Below are 11196 nucleotides of genomic sequence, written 5' to 3'. Positions count from 1 at the left end.
CTTTTTATTCCTTACTTCGTGAACGAAATTATACCTATATTAGAATTTAGCTATATATCTGTGTTGTATCAGACAGGGCCACAAAAACAGCCATAACCGTATTGTGTTACCCACTTAATTCATGTTTTAGAGATGTCTCGAATATCTAAACTTGAAGTAGAATAAATGACATCATTCAGTTCTTTATCATTATTTCCAGACACGAATAGGGAACAAAAGTGAGATGTCAAAAAATAGTGGTTCCTATCTCATTGTAAGTGTTAAGCCACTCTATCGGAGGGAAAAGAAACATACCTTGTATAAATGATCTTTTGGTTTCAGATTGATGGCATCATATTTTCTAGTCTAAATATATGTTTTTATATGTATGAGCCTCGTTCTTTCGCGTCACGTAATCATTAGAATCTGCCTATAAGGAATGAGATTAGCGAAAGAGTAGCGTCCCTTGATTGCACGTCACCTTACAGAGAAAACGTCAAAATGGTTTTGCGCATGCGTCTCTCTCGTCCTCGCATGCGCACAACCAACATGACGTTCTCTCTCTAATAACTTTTCCGCCGGCGACGTCCAATCAAGGGACGCTACTCTTCCGCTAATCTCCTTCCCTATACACTCGGTTACTAAAATATTATGCCACCTTATGATTCAATGAGTAACCTGTTCATTATTGGTCCTTCAAAGGACTGGTTACATACACACTTACACCGGAAGAGTTCAAGGTGTGCAAGTCACCACTTTTCGACCTTTTGGGTAAATCATTCTCACAATAATACTCTTCAACAGTCGTAACGTCACTTCTTTCCTAATGACGCATGGTAACTTAGTAACAATGGCTCTAAACTATCGGAACAATGGCGGACGCTCGTATGAAATATTTCTCCGGCGAGCATAAAAGCGTATCCAGAGGGAAAAAAACCCCCATAAATTTGATCATGTTGTGACTTTTACACATTCTGATCACAAGGCATCTGAAAAGTTCTAGCCAGCATGAAAAATAAAAAGTAATGATTTTCTTTGTTTAGAACCAAGATGGCCGCCGTTGCCGGGCGGCGTGACATGAGACGATTGAATCGTATTCCTAAATTTATCTAACCTATGCGTTTCGGTAAAATACTCACAAGTTCCTCAGGTGGATCGCACCAACAAACAAATTAATGTGTTACCTTTAACGCTTAGTCAAAGGCATCAATGGGAGCGATCTCTATTCATGTTTTCGTTCAACCGAGTCATCAGTCACATGCTTTGTTGAGGTTCAACGATTAGATATATACAAATGTAAACACACTGCTTTGTTTATGGAAGATATGAATATACCCGTGTGTCAAGCTGACAAAATGATCAATCGTGATGTAAGATATTTCAAAAGGTGTGAATACTTTTCACTATATGGGTCATTTTGAGCACGCTTTGCCATGTGATCAATGACCTCGAGCAGATGGAAAGGGAATATCGATCATGCCCATTGTGAACCAAACACCCAACTGCGGTCGAGAACAATAAGAAATAAATGATTGTCGTCAACTTCATTCCTTCTATCAGCCTTAAAAAAAACACATAGTTTTGTGAATTGGTACGATTGGTTGAGTGGTAGATCTGATGGGTATTTTATTTAAATACATAGCATCAAGAAAATGAATGACGCTGTCATCCGATGTTTTAGATTTTAACCGTAGCCTTTGTAAAGTCAAACCCGAGATTAAAAGACAAAAATTCAAGACAAGAAACTTGAGATATCCGTGCGTAGTAAATGTCATAGCATTTGAGCATCGATGGTATAGATAGTATGCGCTTGGCTAAGGAGTTCACAACATTGCCATCCGGAAGTATAACGGACAAACACAAAACTTTGTGTAACCATGATCGTTTATAGTCAGGTTAATACAGTTTAGTGAGAATTACTCATAAACTCGGATTGAAAAAACAATAACAAAGACCTGGGTGACGCCATCTTCATTCTATCTATTGATATTATGCGCTTGGCTGAAAAGCTCCAAACAATGCCATCCGGAAGTATAACTGACCAACACACAAAACAATGTGTAACCTTAAACGTACTAGTCTCGTAATACAGTTTAATGAGTATTACTCATAGACGCGGATGGCAAAAAGCAATAACAATGGCCCGAGTGACGTCAACTTTGATCTATCTATATATGCGTGACCGTCAAAGTTTGCAGTCTGTTAAAGAAAATTTAATGAAAAGTAATCACCCAACTGAAGTTAGAAGTTTCAAAAACTGTTGCTAAATTTATAGATAGAATGAAGTTGACGTCACTCGGGTCTTTGATTTCAGCGTAGCCATCGTTTATCTTATAGATAGTTCAAAGATGACGTCACTCAGGTCTTTTTTATGGTTTTTTGACATCCGCGTTTATGAGTAATGCTCACTGAACTGCATTGACCCGACTATAAACGTTCATGGATACACACAGCTTTGTGTGTTGGACCGTTATACTTCCGGATGGCAATGTTATGAGCTTCTTAGCCAAGGGCATACTATCTATAGCCTGACACTGACAAAAAATGACGTCAAAAGACAAGTCTTTGGCGACAAAAGAAAACAAATCGTGAGTTGTATTCAACAGTTCAACCAATGGAATCACTTGTTCCCTTGAGCTCTACTACTAACGACAACTCACTACACGCTGCACAGACCTAAAATATGACGTCAAACTATAGATGGATCTAGTGTCAGGCTATAAGTTAACGATAGCTACGATTTCAGATTAGCTCATAGATATATAGATAGTTCGAAATTGACGTCACTCAGGTCTTTGTTATTGTTTTTTCCATCCGCGTTTATGAGTAATTCTCACTAAACTGTATTAACCAGACTATAAACGATCATGGTTACACACAGGTGTGTGTGTGTTAGCCAGTTATACTTCCGGGTGGCAATGTTGTGAACTCCTTAGCCAAGTGCATACTATCTATAAAGAAGTTGACGTCACTCATGTTTTTGTTATTGCTTTATTTATCCATGTTTATGAGTAATTCTAAGTAAACGTTTAAGGTTATATAGATAGAATGCGCTTGGCCAAGGAGTTCACAACATTGCCCTCCGGAAGTATAACGGACCAACACACAAACTCTGTGTAACCATGAACTTTTATAGTCTGGTTAATACAGTTTAGTGAGAACAACTCACAAACGCGGATGGCAAAAACAATAACAAAGGTCTGAGTGACGTCATCTTCGAACTATCTATAGATTTGTGTGTTCGTCCGTTATATTTCCCGATGGCAATGTTGTGAGTTTCTTAGCCAAGCACACCCAGCATCTATAGATAGAATGCGCTTGGCCAAGGAGTTCACAACATTGCCATCCGGAAGTATAACGGACCAACACACAAACTCTGTGTAACCATGAACTTTTATAGTCTGGTTAATACAGTTTAGTGAGAACAACTCACAAACGCGGATGTCAAAAACAATAACAAAGGCCTGAGTGACGTCATCTGCATACTATCTATAGATAGTTCGAAGATGACGTCACTCAGGTCTTTGTTATTGTATTTGCCATCCGCGTTTATGAGTAATGTTCGCTGAACTATATTAACCTGACTATAAACGGTCATGGATACACGCAGTTTTGTGTGTTGGTCCGTTATACTTCCGGATGGCAATGTTATGAGCTTCTTAGCCAAGCGCATACTATCTATAGATACTGCACGCATTGCTAAGATGTTCCTTTTTCACTGGGAGAAGAGACCTATTGGTTATAATAATTTCCGCGTGAAGAGGAAATGACGTCACGACTTTGGAACCGCACTGGCGTTGCACTCATCTGAAAATGGTTCCAAATTACAAGACCAGAAATACTATGATCCCTTATAGTTACACACAGTTTTTTTTTTTTTTTGTTTTGTTACGATTCATCTGACGGATAGAAACGATGTAGAATCAGTGTGTAAAAGATGCATTTTACTGTGTCAGAATGATAAACATCTCTGGCATTGTTACAATCAGAGATAAGAACATAATAAATCGTTTTTTTAACTCTCTCCTTACCAGCCATTTTTACGATTTCCCCCAAAACTGCACACCCAACTAACACAAACATATATTTTCTATCACTCAAAAACAATAGCAGTAAGTTCTTCCGCTGCCAAATTTCTTTAGTAAAACATGGCCTACAACAGGCTATTCGTTTTCTTTAAATTTTATAATGTACAAAAGAAATTCTAATAAGAAAAATGTTGGTTGTATCGTAACGAATGTGACGATTTTCCTGTCGTTGGTAAAGAAAGGGTCAAATAGAAAACATGTCACGCATTGACTCAAAACGTTACCATGCTAGGAAGATGAACCATGAGCTGAAAATATACAGACCTCAGAACCAAAAATACGAATTTTACGGATAGTTTCAAATCGGTATGTTGGAAGAAAAATTATGGTTTCACAATATGATGCAAATAGATCCATGGCCATATTGCTTATCTTTTCAATTTACAATTCGGAGTCCCGACTCATCTGGATTTAAGACCGTTTAGAGACAGTTGGTCACACACAAAAAAAAACCAAAACACAAAAAAGAACAATGAAAGCATAAATGCATTACAAAAACAGCTGCCATGGATCTGTTTTAGTATTCAGTGTTTTATCTTTATTGGATTTTTGGACCGAGTGGTAGGTAAGAACCTTGGGAGGGCTATATTCTCCGAGATTACGAAACATTCAATATCGTTCCAAAACTGTATTATATCACACCAAATAAACCATTTTTTATTTTAAAATATTCAATATTGGTCAAAAAACTGTGTTATTCTGGAGGGGTTTTGTGCTTCAGTTGTGGGTTTGAGTTCAAACGATAAGCTGGAGGGTCTGGGTTCGAACCTAGTATGCGCGCTATGACTATCCCTGCCAACTTCGCCACTCAACCACAAACCGCTCAGGTTTAATCTAAGGTGAATAAGAATAGCCTTGGGACTCTTATAAATAATTATATTAAAAACAAGTGGATCAAGACAATAGTAACACCCAATACAATAATAACAATTCTATGCATAAGTTTAATCTCGTAGATTGTAACAGGAAAAGATAAGAGAATAAGTGGAAGGTAGAATGGAAATTGTGGATGATCTATATTTGTCAATTTTAATTATTACTCCTGGATTTATCTAATCACAGGAAGAATGGCTCTAATTGAGTGGATCTATTGTATGCTATATTAATTCAAATCATTTGCCCTTCTGCGTTTTGATTTGAAAATGGTATAAGCCCGTTTGGCTTACTTTTAATAACAGCCAGCTTGCTTGTTCGCTACCCTTCTAAGGACGAGACTGTATCATCAAGTTCAAGAGTTGGGATTGGGTTCCAGGGATTGTTCTAGGCTGACAGGGAATGTTCAGGTGCCAGGGAAAGTTCTTGTGCCAGGGACTGTACGGACTTCAACGGACCAAGAGGGATTGACAGGACCAGGAGAGACTGACAGGACTGACAGGAGGGACCTTCAATTAAGAGTTTAAACAAAAAGATCTTAAAGCCAATTCTAGTTTATCGTTCGCTACCGTTTCGTCCTATTAGCTTTTATTTGCCGACCAAAGGCAAGGAGAAGCAGTAACTCCATGATAATCATAATAATTCGAGTTATTACATTTGCATGTCAATCATCAACTGACAGTTGAATTATCTTACAAAATGATAAATTAATAGGGTTATGTCCCTTATATTTTATAATTTAGAAATAATTATAACTATGATGTGTGGCAGGGGATTGACGGTAGATTACAGACACATAATATACATATCGAATGTGAGTGGAAATCTAGCATGGAACATAATCAATGTTAACTGTAGTATATTATACTTAGAGTTATAGTTTTGTACAAGTATTTCAACTTACGAACATCCATAGAATAAAGCACAAATAAAATACACATGAATTATGATGATGATGGTGATGATGATGATGATTAATATATAATAATAATAATAATAATAATAATAATAATAATAATAATAAATATAATAATTATTAAATAATAATAATAATAATAATAAATATATAATAATAATAATAATATAATAATAATAATAATAAGTTAGCATTGAATTCACAGTAATATCTCATTCCATTTTGAATAAGTTAACCAATAATAAATTACCTTCAACCGAGAGAGAAAGTGAAACTTTACAAGTTTGAAAATTGAGAACTGGTTAGTTCTTTTTTTGGATTTCTTAGTGTGTGTGTGTGTGTGTGTGTGTGTGTGTGTGTGTGTGTATGTGTGTGTGTGTATGTGTGTCAGTTGTGAGAGAAATTGGTTTTACAAAATGGGAAGGCAAACAATTATTGAATAAGACAATAAGAAAGAATAATCATTTTTAGATGGCCAATGAGGTTATATTATTTTGATTGACAACTGGGTAGAAGCCAAACGTAGCGAAACAGGCTAGAATCGGAAGAGTTGATAGAGACGCGGACCTTAGGGTATAAGCGCAATTGGGGTCTTGTTTGCGGAAGGAATAATTAGCTGAAAATATGCAGACAATTGGATTCAGTAGTCTGATGTCACGCCGCCCGGCAACGGCGGCCATCTTGGTTCTAAACAAAGAAAATCATTACTTTTTTATTCTGCATGCTGGCTAGAACTTTTCATATGTCTTTTGATCAGAATGTGTAAAAGTCAAAACATGATCAAATTTATGTTTTTTTTTTTTCTCCTCTGGATACGCTTTTATGCTCGCCGGAGAAATATTTCATAAGGGCGTCCGCCATTGTTCCGATAGTTTAGAGCCAGTTACTAAGGTACCATGCGTCATTACGAGGGAAGTGACGTTACGACTGTTGAAGAGTATTGCAGGCAATTGAACAGGTGAATAAAACCTTAAGCGGAAAGCGAATGGTAAGAGGTAGCGTTCCGTTACCAATGGGAGAGTTTCCAAGATCTTGACCAAATCCCGTAAGCAAAATTTAGAACAGTTTTATATTGACATTGGGCTTGATTGGAGAAGAAACTGTCCATGTTTTAAGTGTTTTAATTCAATGTGTTAATTTCCTTTTGCAAATATTGTTGCCCACAAAAAAAAAAAAGAATGAAGGGCTTTTGAAGTACACGCGCGAGCGAGTGAAAATCGCTCGTCACAGTTATAATACACCGAATGTATAATTTCTTATAAAATATTCAATATTGGTCAAATGTGTTGTAATTTGACACTCCAGATGTAACTATATAAAATCATCGTAAAAATCAGTAAATAAATATGAAAATATTAAATACAATTTTTATGTAAGTCAAGATTATAAAAAGATTTTAGTATAATTTAAATTCTCAACAAAACAAAACAAAGTCCTATTGTTAGGTATTATTCCCTTTGTTTTTCATTATTCAAGTTACGTAAAAAGTTATGGTGACCCAACTCAATACAAGTTCCGTTCTGTGCCGAGCATTTACATGTAAAATTATTTTAAAAGGTCAGATCTCATTAGTTCAATATAACTTCCGTTTGAAGCAGGGTAGGGAAAATCATGTTAAAAGGTGAAGGCCAGAAGTCATTAATTTTTCGATTAATGACTGCTTACCGTGACCTTCGATTTTAATTGTTTAAGCCAATGACCTGATTACGTCACATGCGGTCATTAATGCATTTTAGTATATCTCGTTTATTCCTATTAGAGACTACAAAAAGGGTGTTATGATAATGTATTGAGGTTTTCGTTCAGTTGTTTTTTTTTGTTTGTTGATGTTGTTGGCTAAATAAGGGTTTTGAGCCCAAATCGTTCTGTGTTTGGTATTTTGTTCTTTTTTGAAGTTGTTATATTTATTTTTGTTTATTTATTTTTGGGATCCTCAGCGTCTAGCAGCTTAGCATCACTTTGTCTTACTAAAGCAAACCAAAACATGTTTGAAATATGTCTCGAGAGGACATCAAACATATATTAGCCATTCACAAACGATAAGTTATACCTTTACAAAAATCGAAAAAGAAAGTAAATTACAATTTTTACAGCATGTGGGCCAAAGTATTTCGCTTATTAAAGTTCCCTGCTGCTTTAGCCTTTGGAAATGATTTAACGTTTCTTTATTGCACAGCGTGAAGTTGAAGCTGTGCCAAGAGGTCGTTTTTGAGACGTCCGTCACACAAAATACTCCAATACTAGGTTGTTATTTTATTTGGAAAAAAAAATTGAGGAAAAGAAATTTGCTCTCATTACGTTCCTCTATGTTAAATAATGAAAAGTAAATCAAAAACAGACGATCTTGCATCAAAATTGTAGTAGTAGTTGTACATTTTTTTACGTGTCGAAAAAGTACATTTTTTAAATCTTTGAGAAACTATTTGTGCTCTTCTATTGGAGCTTGGGCATCATGTTTAGTATATTTTACACTATTTTGCTAAGAGAAACTGGCAAAATATTATGCCCTTGAGGTGGTGTGTGAAGTATCCTAGAATTGAGCGACTCCTTTTATATATTTTATTCAATTTTTTTTAATTGGTTTTTTTATTTCTGAACTACTCAATTTTAGGCACAACCAAAACATGGGACAGTTTAAACTGTTTCAAACAAAAGATACGAACACTACTCTTGCCTTTGATAGGAAAATTGGTGATTTAAAGTATGTATTCGATTTAGCATTTAAGATACGTAATAAATAACATAAATATGATTTTTAGGTTTTCTTTTCTGGTTATTCTTTTATATTTATTTGCATTTTAAAATATTATTATTGTCACCAACTAATTTTACTACAATATTTTATGTAAAAGGGTATTGTTACTCATGTCTCAAGGACTTTTAAGGATCAATTGGTCTTTTTAAAAGCCCTACAAGTGATTTGAAAAATACGATTTTTGGACTCTAATTCGCACAAATGAGTTTATTAACTAAACCTAAATTTGAGCAATCATTAATTTATATAAATTATTATATATATATATATAATATATATATATATATATATATATATATATATATATATATATATATATAATTAATATATATATATAATATGTGTGTGTGTGTGTGTGTGTGTGGGTGTGGGTGTATGAATGGATCTATTTATTTATTTATTGTGAATAACAACTTGGACTGTGCCACACACGACAATCTGGCCACAACTTATCAGAAAGTTATCCATCAAGATAAAGTCCTAAAGACCAATAGGGAATGAGATTAGCGGAAGAGTAGCGTCCATTGACTGGACGTCATCCATAGTCTGTGACGTCACCGGCGGAAAAGTTATTAGAGAGACAACGTCATGTTGGTTGTGCGCACAACCAACATGACGTTCTCTCTCTAATAACTTTTCCGCCGGTGATGTCACAGACTATGGGTGACGTTCAATGAAGGGACGCTACTCTTCCGCTAATCTCATTCCCTATGCGTTTTCTAAAATTTTAACTTGCCTGAATCAGGGATAAACTCTGGCCCCCATGGGCCTTTCAAAGTGTTGTAACATTTGGAATCAGTTGCTAGGGTTGGGTCATCACAGCTGGGGATAGAGAAAGAATAGATACAATTGTACGAAGATCCGAAAACATTGTGAAGTCCTACCCAAAATACCCTCTATGAAGAATATTTCTTTTAAAAAGGTTTGAACATCTTGTAAGATGAGCTACATCCTCTTTTTTATGAATATAAATAGTTAGGTAGACCACGTAGGGTGGTAAGTTCAAAATCCAGAACAGAACGTTTTGAAAATCCCTTTGTACTCTCTGAATCAAAGAGACATTCTCGAAGTGGCATTAAGATGGAGGTCATGGACAGTGTCGATGGGTGAACAGTGAGTGTGAAATTATTAAGCGTAATTATAGGATAGAAGAGCCAGATCATCTGCAAAATCCAGATCAAACTGTGTCCAAGGTGTCCAACTGTGTTCAGTGCCTAGTGGACAAGGAGTGAATGAATGAGTCAAACACATACACACAAACACACACACACACACAGGCACACACAAGTTCACATACATAGAGCGAGAGAGAGAGAGAGAGAGAGAGAGAGAGAGAGAGAGAGAGAGAGAGAGAGAGAGGAATGAGTGATTTTTAGAATGTGTTTAGTTTCGCTCGTTAAGCAATTTGTGGGTTTTTCTTCTATCAATATATTTCCTTTTTATTATTTATTTCCTTAAATATTTTCAGAAATGCATCGGTCTATGGCAACACCCAATGTAAATTTCCAGAAGTGGATAATAAAGTTCATCTTATCTTATCTTATCTTTAAGTTTTGTAGGACCACTCATTTAGATATTTAGTCATGGATTATTATTATCATTATTATTATTATTATTATTATTATTATTATTATTATTATTATTATTATTATTATTATTATTATTATTATTATTATACAAAATGGAGCATTCAACAACATGTAAGCACTGTAGATACCAAAAGCATTGTCACCACAAACAAGTGTAAGACAACAGCAAGAACAACAACAACAACAACAACAATTACTACTACTATTACTACTACTACTGCTACTACTACTATTATTACAACTACTATTACCACTATTACTACTTTTATCAGTATCACTATTGCAACAACAACCGTAATAACAACACTCACAATATTCAAGCACTACTACTACTATGACTACTACTACTACTACTACTACTACTACTACTACTACTACTACTACTACTACTACTACTACTGCTACTACTACTACTACCACTACTACTACTACCACTACTACTACTACTACTACTACTACTACTACTACTACTACTACTACTACTACTACTACTACTACTACTAACTACTACTACTCTACTACCACTACTACTACTACTACCACTACTACTACTACTACTAATACTACTACTACTACTACTACTACTACTACTACTTATTCTTCTTCTCTACTACTACTGTACTACTACTAGAACTATTACTACTACTACTACTACTACTACTACTACTACTACTACTACTACTACTACTACTACTACTACTACTACTACTACTACCACTCCTTCTACTGCTCCTACCACCATACTGCTACAACAACAACAACTGCTACTACTACTACTACACCTACACTAGTATTTTTCTCCTCTTTCTTCCCCCGCCCTGTACGATCTGTCCACTTTCAAACAATCACCTTTTTCCTACTACTACTACTACTACTACTACTACTACTACTACTACTACTACTACTACTACTACTACTACTACTACTACTACTACTACTACTACTACTACTACTACTACTACCTACCACACTCTCTCTGCTCCTACTACCATATTG

The sequence above is a fragment of the Berghia stephanieae genome, chromosome 7 (assembly GCF_034508935.2).
Source record: "Berghia stephanieae isolate SIO BIC M18660-M18661 chromosome 7, UCSD_Bste_1.3, whole genome shotgun sequence".
NCBI classification, from domain to species: Eukaryota; Metazoa; Mollusca; class Gastropoda; order Nudibranchia; family Aeolidiidae; genus Berghia; species Berghia stephanieae.
The sequence above is the reverse complement of the archived record's forward strand: the minus strand, read 5'-3'. Positions refer to the sequence as shown.